Source organism: Octodon degus, unplaced genomic scaffold, assembly GCF_000260255.1.
Source record: "Octodon degus isolate 3935 unplaced genomic scaffold, OctDeg1.0 scaffold00032, whole genome shotgun sequence".
In the NCBI taxonomy this organism is placed as follows: Eukaryota; Metazoa; Chordata; class Mammalia; order Rodentia; family Octodontidae; genus Octodon; species Octodon degus.
Genome location: NW_004524608.1, coordinates 15,289,507 through 15,305,284, shown reverse-complemented (window position 1 = coordinate 15,305,284; position 15,778 = coordinate 15,289,507). Strand labels below are relative to the sequence as shown.

The 15,778-nt window shown below is 43.5% G+C and overlaps 1 protein-coding gene across 3 annotated transcripts in view; it reads left to right on the top strand.

Annotated features, from left to right (window-relative positions):
- Positions 1–15,778, top strand: part of Upp2 (uridine phosphorylase 2) — a 273,249-nt gene that overhangs the window by 173,284 nt on the left and 84,187 nt on the right. The window contains exon 1 of one of the 3 annotated variants that reach the window (XM_023713630.1): positions 7,812–7,892. The exons of the other annotated variants lie outside the window; for them this stretch is intronic. The gene's annotated coding sequence lies outside the window, so the exon portion shown is untranslated. Of the gene's footprint in view, positions 1–7,811; positions 7,893–15,778 lie in introns of those variants that run through there. 3 annotated transcript variants of the gene reach the window in all.

The window sequence follows — 15,778 nt, the reverse complement described above, 5'->3', positions numbered from 1 at the left end:
TGGGGGTTCCTGGAAGTTGGCAGAAATTCCTACTCTGCAGGAGGGGTGGGGGAGGTAAGGCGGAGTGGTGGGTGGTGGCCCAAGGGGGTGGGAGAGGATCCGGCCCACGCTGCGCCTAGGCTGGGACTGGTCCCGCCGGCGCAGGGTAGCAGGAAGCTCTCCACACACTCACCGGACCTGGGCTAGGACTGGGTCTCGGGATATGGGTTTTTAAAGACTTCAAATATATTAATACAGCAACTAAAACATACCACATTGTTCTTGTTTGATGATTCAGAAAATAGTTTAGTAGTTTATGGTTTCTCTGGATTATGATTATAAGAATCAGGTTTTTGTTTTGTGTTTTGGCTTTTGAGACAGGGTCTTACTATGTGGTCCAGGCTGGCCTTGAACTCACTATGCTTCCAGGTTGGCATCACAGGTTGGCATCCCAAGTGCTGGGATTGGAGGAGTATGCCACCATGCCCTCTGCTTATGATTTTTTACATATGTACCTGAGAGAGTTTTGGTTAAAAGTGTAAGTAAGCTGCGCTATAATGCCTACTTCAAGGTACACTTATTCCAAATTACATTCCTTCCCAACGCAACTCTGAGGTGCCCTGAGGTGTATTTCCTACCTCAGAAACACCTTTGTTGGGCACTCTCCAAGTTCAAGCTGCAGGGGATTGAGGTTTGTTTAAGGAGAACCTACCGTGCAGCCCCTACCCGGCCTACTATAATTCTCTAAAAGTCAATTGGAGAGACACAGAATGATCTGAGAAAGTGGCACAGGAAGCAGAAGTGGCTGCTGGCCTACTCAGACATCTGACACAGCGTGAGTTTGAATCTGCCTCTTTCAAGTTTGCGTTAGTGCCAGGGAGCACTCTGGCATGAGGACCTGGCTCTTGGATGCATTTAGAGCTTGGCCAGTGGTCTTCATGCAAAGGGTTTGCCCATGGCCCCAGAGACCAGTGGGCACGGGAAGACACAGAGTCATCCCTCTTTCTTTATTTAAGCCTTCAATAATAAATGCTTGCAGTTGCTGATCTTTTTGTGGACATAATCAAGTTCAAAAGTTTTGTAAAAGTTAAAGATAAAATATCTAAAATTCTCAACCTGACTAGATGTCCAGTAATTTAAAAACCATTGTGAACTGAGAAAAAACCAGGTCTTTTAAAACAACACCTTTATAGATGAGTGTGAACTAGAATCAAATATTAACAAATAAAAAAGTAAAAAATAAAATAAAACAACACCTTTGTTATTGCAGAGAAGAGATTTTTGTGTAAAAATAGGGATGTTCCATTCTGCATAGATGGTGCAGCTCGCTCTAGCTACGCGGTTATTGGACACAGGGAAGCACTTAAGGTCTTCAGTTCTGATCTTTTGTTTGTTAATACTAGAATTTTATGATCATTCTCAGTGTTGGATGAATGGCCTGGTGATGGTGGAGGTGGTCACTTCGCCTTGCTTGGCCCAAGACCAAGAGCGGAGGAATTCCCCGCTGGTGGCTGGTGCCTTTGCCATACTATGGTTTCTGTGTTTTCTGGGCACCTGCATCTGTGGGCAAGTTGCCTTGGTGCCCACTCTGAGGAGGCTGCTGACCTGAGGTCTCACCTCCGTGATGTCTTTGTCCTTTTCACTGCTGTCCTCTCCAGGCTGTCTTTTGGGAGGGGGACCTCCGTGGAATCACCATTGACGACTCCCGTGCCTCTCTCTGGTTGACTTTGCTCTTCTGTGCTCCAGTTTTCAGCGCCCTCCAGGATGTCTGCCTGCTCTGTGGTGCAGTACCATGGTCTAGGGCCTGTTCTTATAGGATCTCTTAGTGTGGTAGGGTGGGAAGCTTCAGCTGAGGTAGATTTCAGAGAGCACCCCTCGATGCACAATTTCACTGGCATTATGTCCGGACCATGTGGCAAGAGCCTGCAGTGTTTGCTGTCTACAGTGTGTTTATTACCTTGAACTAGAACTTGGCCAGGACTCACAGCATTTGCTGTCCCTCACCCATTTGTCCTTCAACAGCATCACTTTCCACGGGTTCTCCCTCCCCTGCTCTGTGAGGGCATTCCCTGAGGTTGATTTTCTTTATGGCAGTCTGTGCACAAAGATATAACCCTGGGCACCATTCCTGTATGAGGGTGACACGTGAAATGACAAGTAGAAAACCCACAAATATCACCCAGGATCTGGAGTCATATTTCTTTTATGTTGACAAGCACTGACTGGGATCATTCCCAAAATATCTTGCCCCAAAAGCTCAGGGAGAGAGGTTTTCATGGGATTGGTTGCGAAGGGGAAGTGCAGCGAAGAGGAAGTGCAGAGGCAGAGTCCTCGGCTGTCTTGGGTGGGTTCTTACAGTGTGCGTCCTAGTGACCAGCTATGCATCACAGTAACCAGCTGTTTCTAAGAACCAGAGGGAACAGGTACTGTGACCCCGACAACTAACAGACTGGCTGGGGGGCATTTCCTACTATGCATGCAATGAAGAAGAACAAAGGTTTTCCTCAGAAACATTGTTACAATCCTTTCTGTGTGACTGACAGGCCTGGGTGGCTGAGAGCAGCTGACAAGGGCAGTGGAGACACTGCCCACTGGGGAGTAGCAGTGTAACAGTGACTGAGGATATTTCCCATTTGCTATGCAGAGCCACATGGTTGTGGCAAGAACTGAACTGCTCAGGAAAAGAGAAGAAACTGAGGCTTCTCTACATGTCTCCCTCTCAGCTGCTCCCCTAACACACAGCCTCTCCCCTGAGTACTTTAAGGGCAGTGGTTCAAACTTTGCAAATTCTTAGCTCTCCTCAGTACCTGGTTCCATGTTTAACCAGTCTTTTCTTCCTCTTCCCCTTCTGCTCCCTCGTCTTCTCCCTTTCTTCTTTCCCCCTTCCTTTTTCTCTCTCTGATCTAGCCTGCATGACTTCAAACAGAGGAACATGGAAAGCTTTCTGAGGGTCAGGGGCCACTTACAGCTAGTGTGAACACCCATCTGATTTTAATCCGTGTCCCTCTACGCTAGGCAGGAAAAGACTAGATGCATCCTTTTCCTCTCTCCTTTTTCCATGGTGGCACCTCCTGTCCTCTGTACATCAGCATTGTTGCCAGGAGCCTGACAGTTTAGGGTTCTCCACATGATTCTGGATATGCTGCTCACGCACCACCCCACCCACTCAATTTAATTGTACCTCTTCAATCCCCTGTGGGTCAATGGTACTGTTCTTACTAAATTACTGTGTTCTAAAATTATGATTGACTATGCATCTATGTCTAACTTTTCCAGAGAGAGAGAGAGAGAAAGAGAGAGAGAGAGAGAGAGAGAGAGCGAGCTTAAAGCAAGGCATGAGAAATAGGGTGCGTAGGTGTTACCCTGGGCTCCAGGGTGGATGAAGGGAGTTTTGGGACCTTGTAACTTTGTTCCTTGCTCTCTTAAAGCTACAGAACCTAGGAGGATAAGAACCTCTCCATTCTTGTCCCAATCTTCTCTGCCTTTCATTGCATCTGTTAAGTTTCAAGTTGTTTTCTGGCATAGTATAAACCAGGGGACATTATGATTTGTTATGTGTTTGTTACATTTTTCTTTGTGGCCCCACATAAATTAGCAGCTGAGGATGGCTTTTACCCTCTCTTCCCTTTACAGAGGGTGAAGCACTAGTGAATTTCTTTTCCTATGGTGAGCCACAGGTGCATGGAAAGCCTAGTTCATGCGAACAGGTGGCAGCAATCAGTCTAATATTCTCTGTGCGGAGAAGGCGTGCCAGGCGCCTTGACTGGTTCATGCATTTGGGATCTAAGACCATTTTAAAGACCCAAGTCTGCAGCAGTCAGCTTTCGCTTGGTGCTCTGAGGTGAGCTGGGGAATATTACCTGGGAGAAGAGCTCTGAAGTGCTCAGCATTTGTTTCTTGTGATCACCCTGTAGAATTCAAATTCAGCACATGCCTAAAGGTCCGAATCCTGCTGACAGCTTTCCCTTGGAAAAGGGAAATGACTTGTATGTGATTTTATTTATTTAAACCAACAAACCCCATTGAAATTTGAAAAAAAATCCTTTTGGCTCAAACTTTCCCTTTCACTGTGCTGATTCATTTATTTCTAGTAATCAATTCTTTTTCTCGGTTTTCTTTTTCTTTCCCCCCCCCCTAAAATATTAAGAATAGCACAACATCAGAGTGTGGAGGGTTTTAATAACTTGGTTCTGGTACAGAAAATTTTCTCAGTGTTTGGTTAAAAAAATTTATGAGAAAGTAATACTTTTATGGACTGAGGTTTGTACGCATGCTGACGTAGACCATCTCCTGGAGACAAGAAATATATTATTCTATTTTTTTTAATGCATTTTGAAAAAACCCTGAGAGGCTTTAGCAAGTACTTGCTAAAAGCACAGAGGCAGAGTGTAAGTGAAGTCTAAGAGGTGAACAGCTTGGCTCCGAGCTGTGTCCCTAGATTCACCAGCGCTGTTGCTTCCCTTTTCCACACCAGTCTCGCTTGCTTTTGTTCTTTTATAAGGTAAAAGGTGAGAAACTGCATGAGCTCCAACCCTAACATCTACTCCCTAAAGGAAATCTTAGCACATGAAGGATCTGATGTTTACCGAGTCAAAAAAGGGAACAAAAATCTCTTATTTAAGGATTTTTAGAATAAGCTTTTATTTGCTGTAATCAAAAGTGACTATGGGCTGAGAAACAGGTTGGAATTTGTAAGCAGGAATTTCAAGGATGTGAATTATTGCAATTCACTGAGGAACATTTTAGAGGCATATGTGTTGCGTATCCTTCACTTTATAGCAACCTGATCTGTTGAATTTTTCCCCTATGGAATTAATAAATCAGGAGAGGACTCTGTATACTTTATGACTACATTAAAATTAATGGTCATTTTAATTCCTCAGTATGATCCAGGTAAAGGAAATAAGGGGGGGGGGAATCTGCCAGTTCTGCACCACCGGCACATTGAGGAGCATGTAATTTACTTGGTTAATTTATTTATTTTAAGAATCTAAGCTATCAGAAAGAATAACTATGAATGAACAAGTTTTACTTAGAGGGGAAAAAAATCTGCACTTTACCATCCCAGTGCTACTCACACACATTTCAGCAAGTGAGACCTGCGTGCAGCCGGTTGTGTCCGTTTTGTCAAGGTGAAATGCTGTGTGTGCGCTGCCCACCTGCTGGGGCATGTGCCCTTCAGCTGCACCTTTTCCTACCCCCGGAGGCCTTCTGGGTAAAGTAAAAGCCCTGCTACTCCTTCCACCAAAATGTTGGGGTGGGAGTGAGGTTGCCAGCATTAGCAAGTAAAAATATGAGACACCCTGTGTGGGTCCCCAGTATTGTATTGTTCTTATATTAAAAGCATCATTTGTTGTCTCAAATTCAAATGTTATTGGTGTCTTCTGTCTTAGCTTACAACCCTAGGTGAGGCAAAAGGGATAGTTGCAGAAAGGAAGGAACCTGGAAGTGAAGGTAATTAAGAAATCGGAGCCAGGGGTGGTGGTGCACATGCTGATCGTCTCAGCTTTGTGTGAGTCCAGGAAAACAGACTTGGGAGTCATCATTGTTACTGTGATTTATTGAGTCTTATTACTTGACTTAACATCTTTGAACTTCAGTGCCTTTGTACACTGCACAGAGCTGACATTTCCGTGTATAGGATTCGCTGTGCTCAGTGTGAGGCAGAACTGCCTGAGCTTGCTCATCATTGTCACCATCATCATCTAGTGTAGGAACCGGTGACATTGTTTGGTCATCCGGAACATCTGTGTCACAAAGTGATGGTCTATATTATATGGGTGTCCCCACCCCCATGTCTCATGTGCTCGAAGATGGGGCTTTTGAAAGGTGATCTGACTTAGGGGATAATATTAATCTGACTTACTTCTAGGAGATGGGGTCTAGGTAGAAGAGTGACTGCAGGGTCTATTTCCTCCCCCAGCTCCTGCCTTGATCTCTCTCTGCTGCCCCTTACTATGCCATCAGCAGCTTCTCCTGCATCTCCCCCTGTGTCATGCCATCTTGCCTTGGAGGCAGCCAGCTAGGCCTTGAAACTGTGAGCCAAAATAAACGTTTCCTTCTCTGAGTTGTGGGTGTCAAGAACTTTGTCCCAGCAATGAGAATGTGACTATGGCACACGATGACTGAACTCTATTATTGTAATGCAAAAGCAGCCATAAACAGTGTGGACAGGGACAGGTGTGGCTCTGTTCCAATAAAACTATTTACCAAGTCAGGCATTGGATCAGATTTGGCCTGAGAGTGTTATGCCAATCCTTGAGCTAAAGCAGGGCTCCTCCGTCTCTTCCCAAATCTCATCATCATGCGGAAATGATGGTAAAGAGGAAAGGAGGTGCTGTAAGAGCAGGTGGATAAGCAGACACTATTCCTGTGGGAGGACATGGGCACGAGCTACTCACAGGAGGTGCAGAGAGAAGGCGGCAGAAGAGCCGAGGGTCAGCTCTGCATCATGAGTGTCAGCTGCTTCTGACCACCCTTGAGCTACTGGAGTGAGAAAGATGAATGCTTTAACAAAACCATGAGAGCAAGAGTTGGGTTTTATATACTTTCATAATAATATAGTGCATGTGCTGGGTGCTTTGTGGATGCTGCTCACTGTGCCATGTACTGTACACTCCAAATTCTCAAAGAACAGGTGCTATCACTCTCCACACTATAGATGAAGAACTAGACTGGGAGATTCACATGGTCACAGTTATCACATTCAAGCATTCCAATGCTGATGAAAGCTCAGCTCCTATAGTCCATTGCCTTGGCTGCTACGAGGCTCAGTTCAGTGTCTAAGTCCTAGTTAGCAGCATTGCTTGTAAGCATTTGTAGAACAAGTAAATGAATATTTTTACTTATAGTCAAACCATTATCCATTTAGTATTTGACATTTGATGGAATTGTTAGCATGTTCATGAGCAATCCTATGGAGCCAAGGATCCATTTTTCTAGAGAATTTTAAGCATTTTACCTACATATTACTCTACTTATTGCTTAGTTGAAAACTGGGGATCTTCTGTAATTTGAATGTGGAGAAGGGGGTCTAGACAGATTATAAGGCTTCTTCATTGTAGGCTGTTATGGTTTGTGTCTCTGTGTCCCCTCAAAGCCTCGTGCAGTCTTGGGGTGGCTCCTGGAGTTTGTGATTGATTATGGCGGGTGTGGATGCTGACCACATGGGTCAGGTAATTTGCATTTGAGTGTAAGGAGGAGAGAGAGGCTAGCTAGCTGTCTGAGCTGCTGCTGCTCCCTTTGCTCCCTGCCCTTTGCCACCACCATGAAAGGCTGCTCTCTGCCATGTGCTACTCTTGGAGCCAGCGGAGTATGGACTGAAACCTCCATTAACTGTGAGTTAATAAACCTTTCCTTCCCTCATTTTGAGTGCTGGGTATTTGTCCCAGCAATGAGAGAAGAGTAACCGAGACAGAGGTTGAAATAGTGAAGACTATAAGGCTGTATTATTTCAAAGAAAAGGTTCTGGTTAGTAGGGTTGATAGAGTATTATACCCATCTGTTACCGGCATTCTCACAATTTCAATGTAACTTACAGTAGAATATTAGTAAGTCACTGTATTGAAAAAATATCTATATTTGGAAAAGCAACAAAGAGAAAAAATGCAAGTTTACAAATTATTAATGAGGTTCCTTTTCATGGTTTTGCTTGTTGTTTTAAAATTTTTGCAAAAGAAGATCTTTACACTGTGTAGAGAAAGAAAGGTATGAAAGAAACTAAATGCTGTGGTTTTCTGTCTTCTTTGTCAGAATCACGGGTTCGCATATTGAAAGTCATTTCCCTCTGGTCCTACGAGATCACGCTGAGATCCAGGGAGTGGGCCGCGGGGAGAGCGCGGCTGACGCAAAGTGCGGAAGCTTCACGAATCCAGGGATGGGTGCGCGTCCGCTGTGAGCTGGCGGCTCTTTGGGTAATGAGCTTTGCTGCTTTAGCACCGTCTTTCCGGAAAACATCTGCCGCTCGTGTTTTAATTAGTTCTTCTCTGCCTAAGTACTCGATGAGTTTTACATAAACAGGGACAGTACTGACAGTTATCATTATGTTGGGCTAATAAATTAGCCATTCTGTTTTAAAAAAATTAAATTACGCTAAAAAGCGAAAAGCATAAAACTGACTATCTTTAACACTTCTAAGATTCATCGGCCTGAGGCACCTTGACATTGTTGCGATCTGCCACCACCATCAAGCTCTGAACGTTTGCATCTTATAAATCTGAAACTCTGTACCCACTACATATGAACTCCCTACTGTTTCTTGTCCTGGCTACCAATGAACACCATTCTACTTTCTATTAGTTTGACTAATCAGCTACCCCAAACAAATAGAATCTGGCTTATTTCACTTGGTATGATATCCTCAAGCAAGGTCTGCTTGCCTAGCATATGTTGAAATTTCCAGGATCCATATACTAGATGCCTGTTGTGGTTATCCGTGCCGTGTTTTGTTGATCCATTCGTCAGCTCAGGGGCCTGTGGGCTGCTCCCACCTCTTGGCTACGGTGAGTGATGAACATGAGATGGATTAATGAATTTTACATGACGCAGTGCTAGCCATGTGTGGAGCATTACAGTCAACACTTCATTCCTTCCTTCATGTGACAGTTTTTGAGAACCTGTATGTGTTAGTGTGCAGCAGAGAATTTGGTCTTGCCAACAGACAAGACCCGGCCCTCGCATCAGACTTCTGGGACGTACTCTCTGGCCTTTGAACTGCTATAGCTAATGAAGGTATCTTTGTTTGCCTCAGGGTCTTAGTTTTACTGTGTAGTCTCATAATGTGATTTAGCAGGAGACTGGTTATGTTCACATGGTCTAAGGGCAGAGCTTATCAGGCCCGAACAATGCGCCTTAGAGTGAGGGCTTTGAGCCGTGAGTTGTCAATTGACCCGGAGACTTGAATAAATTGGGTGCTCAGTCACCCAATCGCGCCTGTGTGATGGGACTTCCAGAAGAGCTCTGGATGCTGGGTCCAGAAAAGGCTCACTGGTGGTATGGCAGGCATACTGACACTAGGAGAGGCTTGTGTCTTTAAACTATGCAGAGGACCATGGAAGCTTCCCAGTTGGCATTTCTGGACTCTGCCCTGTCCTTTCCTATTCTAATCTGCATTAAAATGCAACTATAAGTATAATCACTTTTAGTGAGTTATGTGCTTCCATTCCAGTGGGAAAAAGAAAAGGGATCAAGAGAAAGATGGGGGGGGGGAGGATGAAAGGAACGGAGCTGTGTTATGTGCATACTCCAACTCCACACAGGAAATGTAGGAGCTGTGTATTACAGACACACTAATAAAAAATATGTAGAAAAAGCCTTAAGAGACCCAAGGATGGTTTGGGCATCCCCTGAATTTGCAGTGGTGTCAGATGTGAGGTCCGTCTTGGGGACTCTACCCTCTTCGTAATTGTCACTTTTAGGCACCGTGTTAGACACTGAGTATAAGTTATTAAATACAACACACCCCCCTCATGAGATGGAAAGGGAGAAGGCAGTTTTTGTTTTGTTTTTTTTTTTTTGTTTTTTTTGGTGAAACCGGGGATTGAACTCAGGCCCTTGTGCTTGCCAGGCAAGTGCTTCTTCCACTGAGCCATCTCCCCGGCACCGAGAAGGCAGTCTTGTCAGAACTTCCAAGATGATGTTGGGAGGGCGCGGAGGAGTGAGACACTGTGGTACTTTGTAGAAATAGCGTGGAGTCTGGCGGGCTTGGTCTTATGCTGGCTTCCAGTGTTTCTCTGTGTTGGTGTGCTCTCATACCACAAAGAACTTGCCTTTTACAGGTGTCATAAAAGGTTTGACTTTAAGACTAAAATATGGGTGGTTACTGTATCAGAGGGGGAGTAAGGAGTTCAGACATGACTGGCTTCAGGGACTCCAGCAATGCTCCAGGACTTGTGTGAGGGGACAGAAGGACAGGAGACTGTCAGGAGGCCTGGTGCCTATAGGACAGCTTTTGGTGGACCAATTGCTGATTCTTTAAAATCAGTATGCAGTTGACGTAAACTACATAAAAGCAAGTGGTTTTAAAGTCAGAGCTTAGAGAAATTAAGACTAGCAATTTCTAAAATATAAAGAAGGCTTATTATAAAAATATCTTATTTTTAGAAGTTTTACATTGCTATAAAAACAGAGAAGATAATAAAGTTTCCATGTACCTCACACTGAGTTTTTCCCATTATTAACATCTTACATTACATTATAGTACATTTGTTCTAATTAATGAACCAATAGTAATACATTTTAATTAACTACAGTCTACAGTTTATTCAGATTTCCTTATTATTATTATTTTACTTTTTTTTTTCTGTTCCCATATCCTACATTAGTTTCCTATGTCTGCTATTAAAAAGTTGCACAAATTCGGTGGCTGGAAACACTGGGAATTTATTATGGTACTCTTCTGGAGGCTAGATGCCCAGGAGCCATTAGATGATGCTCCCTCTGAGAACTTGGGGCTGTCCCCACTTGCCCTCCTCCAGTTTCTGTTGCTCTGCTGTTTTCTGGTGATTCTTTGCTTGGGGTTGCAGAGCATGAGCCTCAGCCTTCATTGTTAAGTGCCATCCACTCCCCATGTGTGGTCACTATCTTCTTCTAGGGTGCCAGTCCCACTGGATTGGGCACCTACTCTGCTCTGGTCAGATTTCACCTTAACTAGTCACATTAGAGCCATCCTGCTTCCAAGTCAGGTCAGACTGTAAAGGGCTGAGCTTTAGGCCTTCAGTGGACACTTTCTTTTTGGTTCATTTCAGTTTTGAGGTAGGACATAATGTAGGCCATAGCAGATCTCAGCCAGGATACAGAAGCGGTCTGGTCCCTTTAGCCTTCTCTTGGTTGTTACAATTTCTTAGACTTTCTTTGTTTCTTGTTGTTTTGATTAGTTTTTTTTTTTTTTTTTTTTTTTTTTTAAGATGCTTTACTGTTGGGGCTGGTGAGGTAGTTCAGTGGTCTAAAGTGCCTGCTCAGGAAAGCTTAGGCAAGTTCAGGGTCCATAGTTTGATCCCTGGCACCACATGCCATGCCAGCCCTGCCCCTATGGTGGGCTGAGCCCGCCACACACACACACACACACACACACACACACACACACACACAGATGCTTCACTATTGGGACTATCTGAGTTTTGCTCATGGTAAGACTATGGTTATGTGTGGCTGGAAGGAAAATGACAGCGATGATATTTTCGTAACATCTTACACTATCAATGTGATTTATCACTGCAGAAGTTGACCTTAGTCGTTTGACCTTTTTTTTCTATCTTTGCACATTGTCCATTTTGGATGGAAGTTATAATACTTGCCCTACAATAAAGAGAGGGGAATTAATTATGCTCCTCCTGCTCCACGAGGGCAAGTTGTTTGGAATTCATCTGCATGAAGGATTTGTCTCTTTCTCTCCATTTACTGATATATGTAACCCATGCATTTAATATTATGGATTTCATGTGCCATGACTACTTATTTATTCTGTTGCCCAAATTTTCTCAGCTTTGCCATTAAGAAAGCCTTTCAGGTGACCTCTGTGTCTGTTTGATATAAAGCCGTGTGATGAGCAGAACCGTATTCCCCTTAAATTCATGTTTAAGCTCTAAATCCTAGTGTGACTGTACTTGGAGAGAGGGCTGATAAAGAGGAAGTAAAAGTTAAGGTGAGGTTACAGGACAGGGCTTTAATCTGATAGGTATGACATTTTTATAAGAAAAAAAAAGAGGGCTGGGGGTGAAGCTCAGAGGCAGAGCGCTTGCCTAGCATGAGTAAGGCTCTGAGCTCAACTCTCAACACCTGAAGGGGAAAAAGAGGACAAAAAGAAACACAGAACTGCCTCCCCAACTTGCTGTATGTATGTACATGTGAATGCACACATGTATGCGTGTGTGTGTGAGTGAATATATATGCACAGAGGAAAGGTTATGTGAGAATGTAGTGAGAGGGTGGCTGTCTGTAAGATAGGAAGGGGACCTTTCCAGAGACCAGCTATGGTAGCACATTGATCTTAGATTTCTAGCCTCATGAACTGTGAGAAATAATTTTCTGTTGTCTAAGTCACCCAGATTATGATATTGGGTTATGGCCACTCTAACAGATTAATATTATTTCACTGATTTTTTTTGTATTTCCTTATTTTTAGCACTGTGAGATGCTCCAAGATAATTTTCTATATTTTCTATACCAGTCCTAGAATTAGGCATTTTCTAGGAATCCTAGTTCCTTTTATTTGAGGCTGACACTAGAAACCAAGATCTTGGGATGAGGAGTTTGCCTGAGCAAGATGGTCAGAAAGCTGAACGAGAGAAGAGAGCTGCAAAGCAGCGTTCACCATGAAGGGAAAAAGGGAACTGCCTAGGCCAGGCAAGTGTTTTCTGGTTAGATATTAGAGTGGAGAACAGGAAAGGAGATCAGAGGAATGAAAATGAAGAGGACAACACAGAATCCCACTGTTGGCTGAGTTGTCCAAGCAATGCATTCCATTATCACAAGGTGGCACCATCTGGAGAGACAGCTTTTGGGAGAAAATGAGATTTGGGTAAATTCAAGAGGGTAGACCCTCCTTGACAGGATTAGTGGCCTTTTAAGGTGAGACTCCAGAAGGCTCCCACCTGTGTGTGGATGTGGTGAGAAGGGGGCAGTTCTGTTAGCAGGAAGAGCACCTTCTTCAGAACTGGACTGGGCTCATACACCAGCCTCGGACTCTGAGCCTCTCCAACTGTCTTTCAAGAAGTGTGTTATGGTAGCCTGACTGAGTAATACAGCTTGAATGATAAGATGATCTCACAACTTTCTAAGTTTTAAGTGTCAAGATTTTCTAGTCCACTGGAAGAAACTTTCAAATAAGGCTAAGATTTTATCTATTCACCTGGATTGGGCTCACTATATATAACCCCTCCCGATGTCTTTAGAGAAGTTGTGAAATTGTTAACTGTGAACCTGAAAAGAACTTAGGAGGCATTTGGTTCATGGTCAACAGCACCATCTTCCCCTCCAGTTCTCCTTTTATGTTGTTGGCAGCCATCCTCAGGTGGGCCTTCCACACCCAGAGCCATACTCATTCAGTTCAGCTGGGTGTTACCAGTTGCCCATTAGTTACTCCACTACAGTAGGTTAATCTGGTGTGAAAGATATTTGCTTTTAGAGCTTCATTCCTTCACCCCAAACTTTTCTACCTTTTAAGGTTTGTGTTGAGAGAAGTCTGCTGTTACTCTGATTGATTTACTTTTATATGTGATATTTACTTTTTCCTTGTGGCTTTTAAAATTCTGGTTTTTAGGGCCAGCCACATAGCTCAGCATATTAAAGCACCTGCTTAGGCAGGCCCAGGGATCAGGGTTCAATCCCCAGTGTGTTGTGCCGGCCCTGCCCCCAGGGCTGCTGAGGCAGCAACTGAGCCCGGGCATGGTGGCTCATGCCTGTAATCCCAGCACTTGGGAGGTGAAAACAGGAGAATCACTATGAGTCTGATATGTGTAGTGAGACCCTGTAGACCCTGTACTACATATATAAAAAATAAAATAAAAAACTTTAATTTTTTTCTGGATAGCTGGTAAGTGAATAAGGATATGCTTTGTTGAGCTTTTTTTTCATCATAGTTCACTGTTCTATAAGCATTTCTTACTTACATTTTATATTTTAAAATTTGTTATTATTTTTAAATATTTTTATTTATTTATTTGGCACAGGGTCTTGCTATACTCAGACTCATAGTGATCCTCCTGTTTCAGCCTTCCCAGCACTGGGATTACAGGCATGTGCCACCATGCCTGGTTTTGGTGGCTGGCATGGCCACACCTAGGGCTGGCACAGCATGTGGTACCAGGGATTGAACCTGGGTCCTTGCACTTGGCAGGCAGGTGCTTAGATGCCAAGCTATCTCCTCAGCCCACTTACTTGTGTTTTAAACTCTTTTGTTATATTTGAGAAATTTTCTTGTGTGATTTCTTTTTTCTGGCAGAACCAGGGATTGAACTCAGGCCCTTGTGCTTGCCAGGGGAAGTGCTTATTCCACTGAGCCATCTCCCCGGCCCCTCTTGTGTGATTTCTGTAAGCATGTTAGTAAATCCAGCTGTTCTATCTTCTAGTTCTTCTCTAACTCCAATTAGCCTTAGAAGGTCTTCTTGTCATCCTGTAGCTGCTGGATACTCTTCTCTTGCTCTCTTATTTTTTTTGGCTTCTCTGAACGCTTTATGGTACTTACTCTTTTGTTCTCAATATCAGACACTTCGTATTTGTATTGGTCATTTCTGAAAGTTATGAATTTTATACAGTTTTTTATTTCAAGTATTTTTTCTGACATCTCTTCAAGGATTTCATGTCCTTGGTGAATCTGTCATTTAGGTCTTAACCATCTTGGTTAGCTTGTCAGTTTTTGTTTACGTATTTCCCCCAAATTCACCATGATCTATTGAGTGAGATTGCTGTGAACTTGATTCATTTCCTCTTTGAGCTCATTTATATTCTTCAACCCTTCTATGAACTTTCATAGATTTCTGTTACCTGGTATTTGTTTTCTTTTCCCTTTGACTCCTCTCTCTGCCTTGGGAGGGATGGAAGAAGTTGGAGATCTGCACCTTCCTTGCTTCTCCTTGCACTTGTGATTGAGTGAATATATATTATGATTTGGACTCTGTCCTTATGTTCTGCCTAAAGAATGACTTCTGATTGTAACAGCATCTGCATATTCAATGTTACAGTACTTGTATTCGATGGTTCTTAGGGTTACACTTCCGCCCTTAGTTGATCCTCTATGCTCTATGCACACTAAGACAATTTATTATTTGTGATTGTTCTATGATGAGATAGGATGATGTGGGTATAGAAAATGGGAGATGGTTGGCTGAGGAGTGTTAGATGCTCAGGAAATTTGAAAGGCAGAATAATGTTAGACAAGTAGAAAAGGTTGGTATGGGGTCTAAGTCTATTGGGACACTTCAGTTGAGTTGAAAGGCTACTACTGAGAGTTATCAGAGGACATGCGTGAAGGCAAGAGAGGGGAGAAAGGAAGCTAACTTTGTGATTGAGAAAGTTTGTGTGGTTGTCAGAACCTGCTGAGAGGGAGCACAGTAGGCGGGCAAAGACAGGCGAGAGCCTGAGGCTTATGACAGGGAGGGTCGAACACTAACATAAGAGTGAAGGTGAGGCGCTAAGTATGGGAAATTTAAAGACTTAGAGGAGTACTTACTTTATGAATTTAAGAAAAAAATAAGAGATTTGATAATAATATTGCTTCAGGGGTTTAAGGTGAAGGAACTATACAGAAAGCTGAGATGAGGGAAAGAACCTAGCCGCCTGTTAAGTCGGAGCCAATGAGAAGACAAATGTACACAAGTAGAACCTAAGACACTCAAGAGGCCATTAAAAAACAACATAGTCCTACATTACTAAGCAAACCAAGAAATATACAAAAGCGTAAACCTATGAGATGGCTGATGGGAACGCAGTTTAAATATTCCAAGGAGACATTACAGAAGTGATGTGCAAGTCGCTTCTTTGCCAGAGTCTGAGTGCTACACCCCCAACAACTCCTCTGTTCCTTGCACTGCTACACTGAAGCTGACTCAGCTCAGGACTTTCAGGGAGGTTGCAGGCATTCTTATAAAGTCTGGTTCAGTCTGAACTCCTACTGCCCCTCTCCCTGGGTGATACAGTGGAACTGGAAGACAAATTTCCTGGCATAATATTGTCCAGAATCAGGATTTTTCCTAGCTAATAAGACCAGGCACAGTAATAACAGGATAATTTGTTACAGTGGTACCTACAAGGGCTGGTTGTGAAATAACATCCATGAGACTCTGACTTGGGTCTTCCCTCAGCC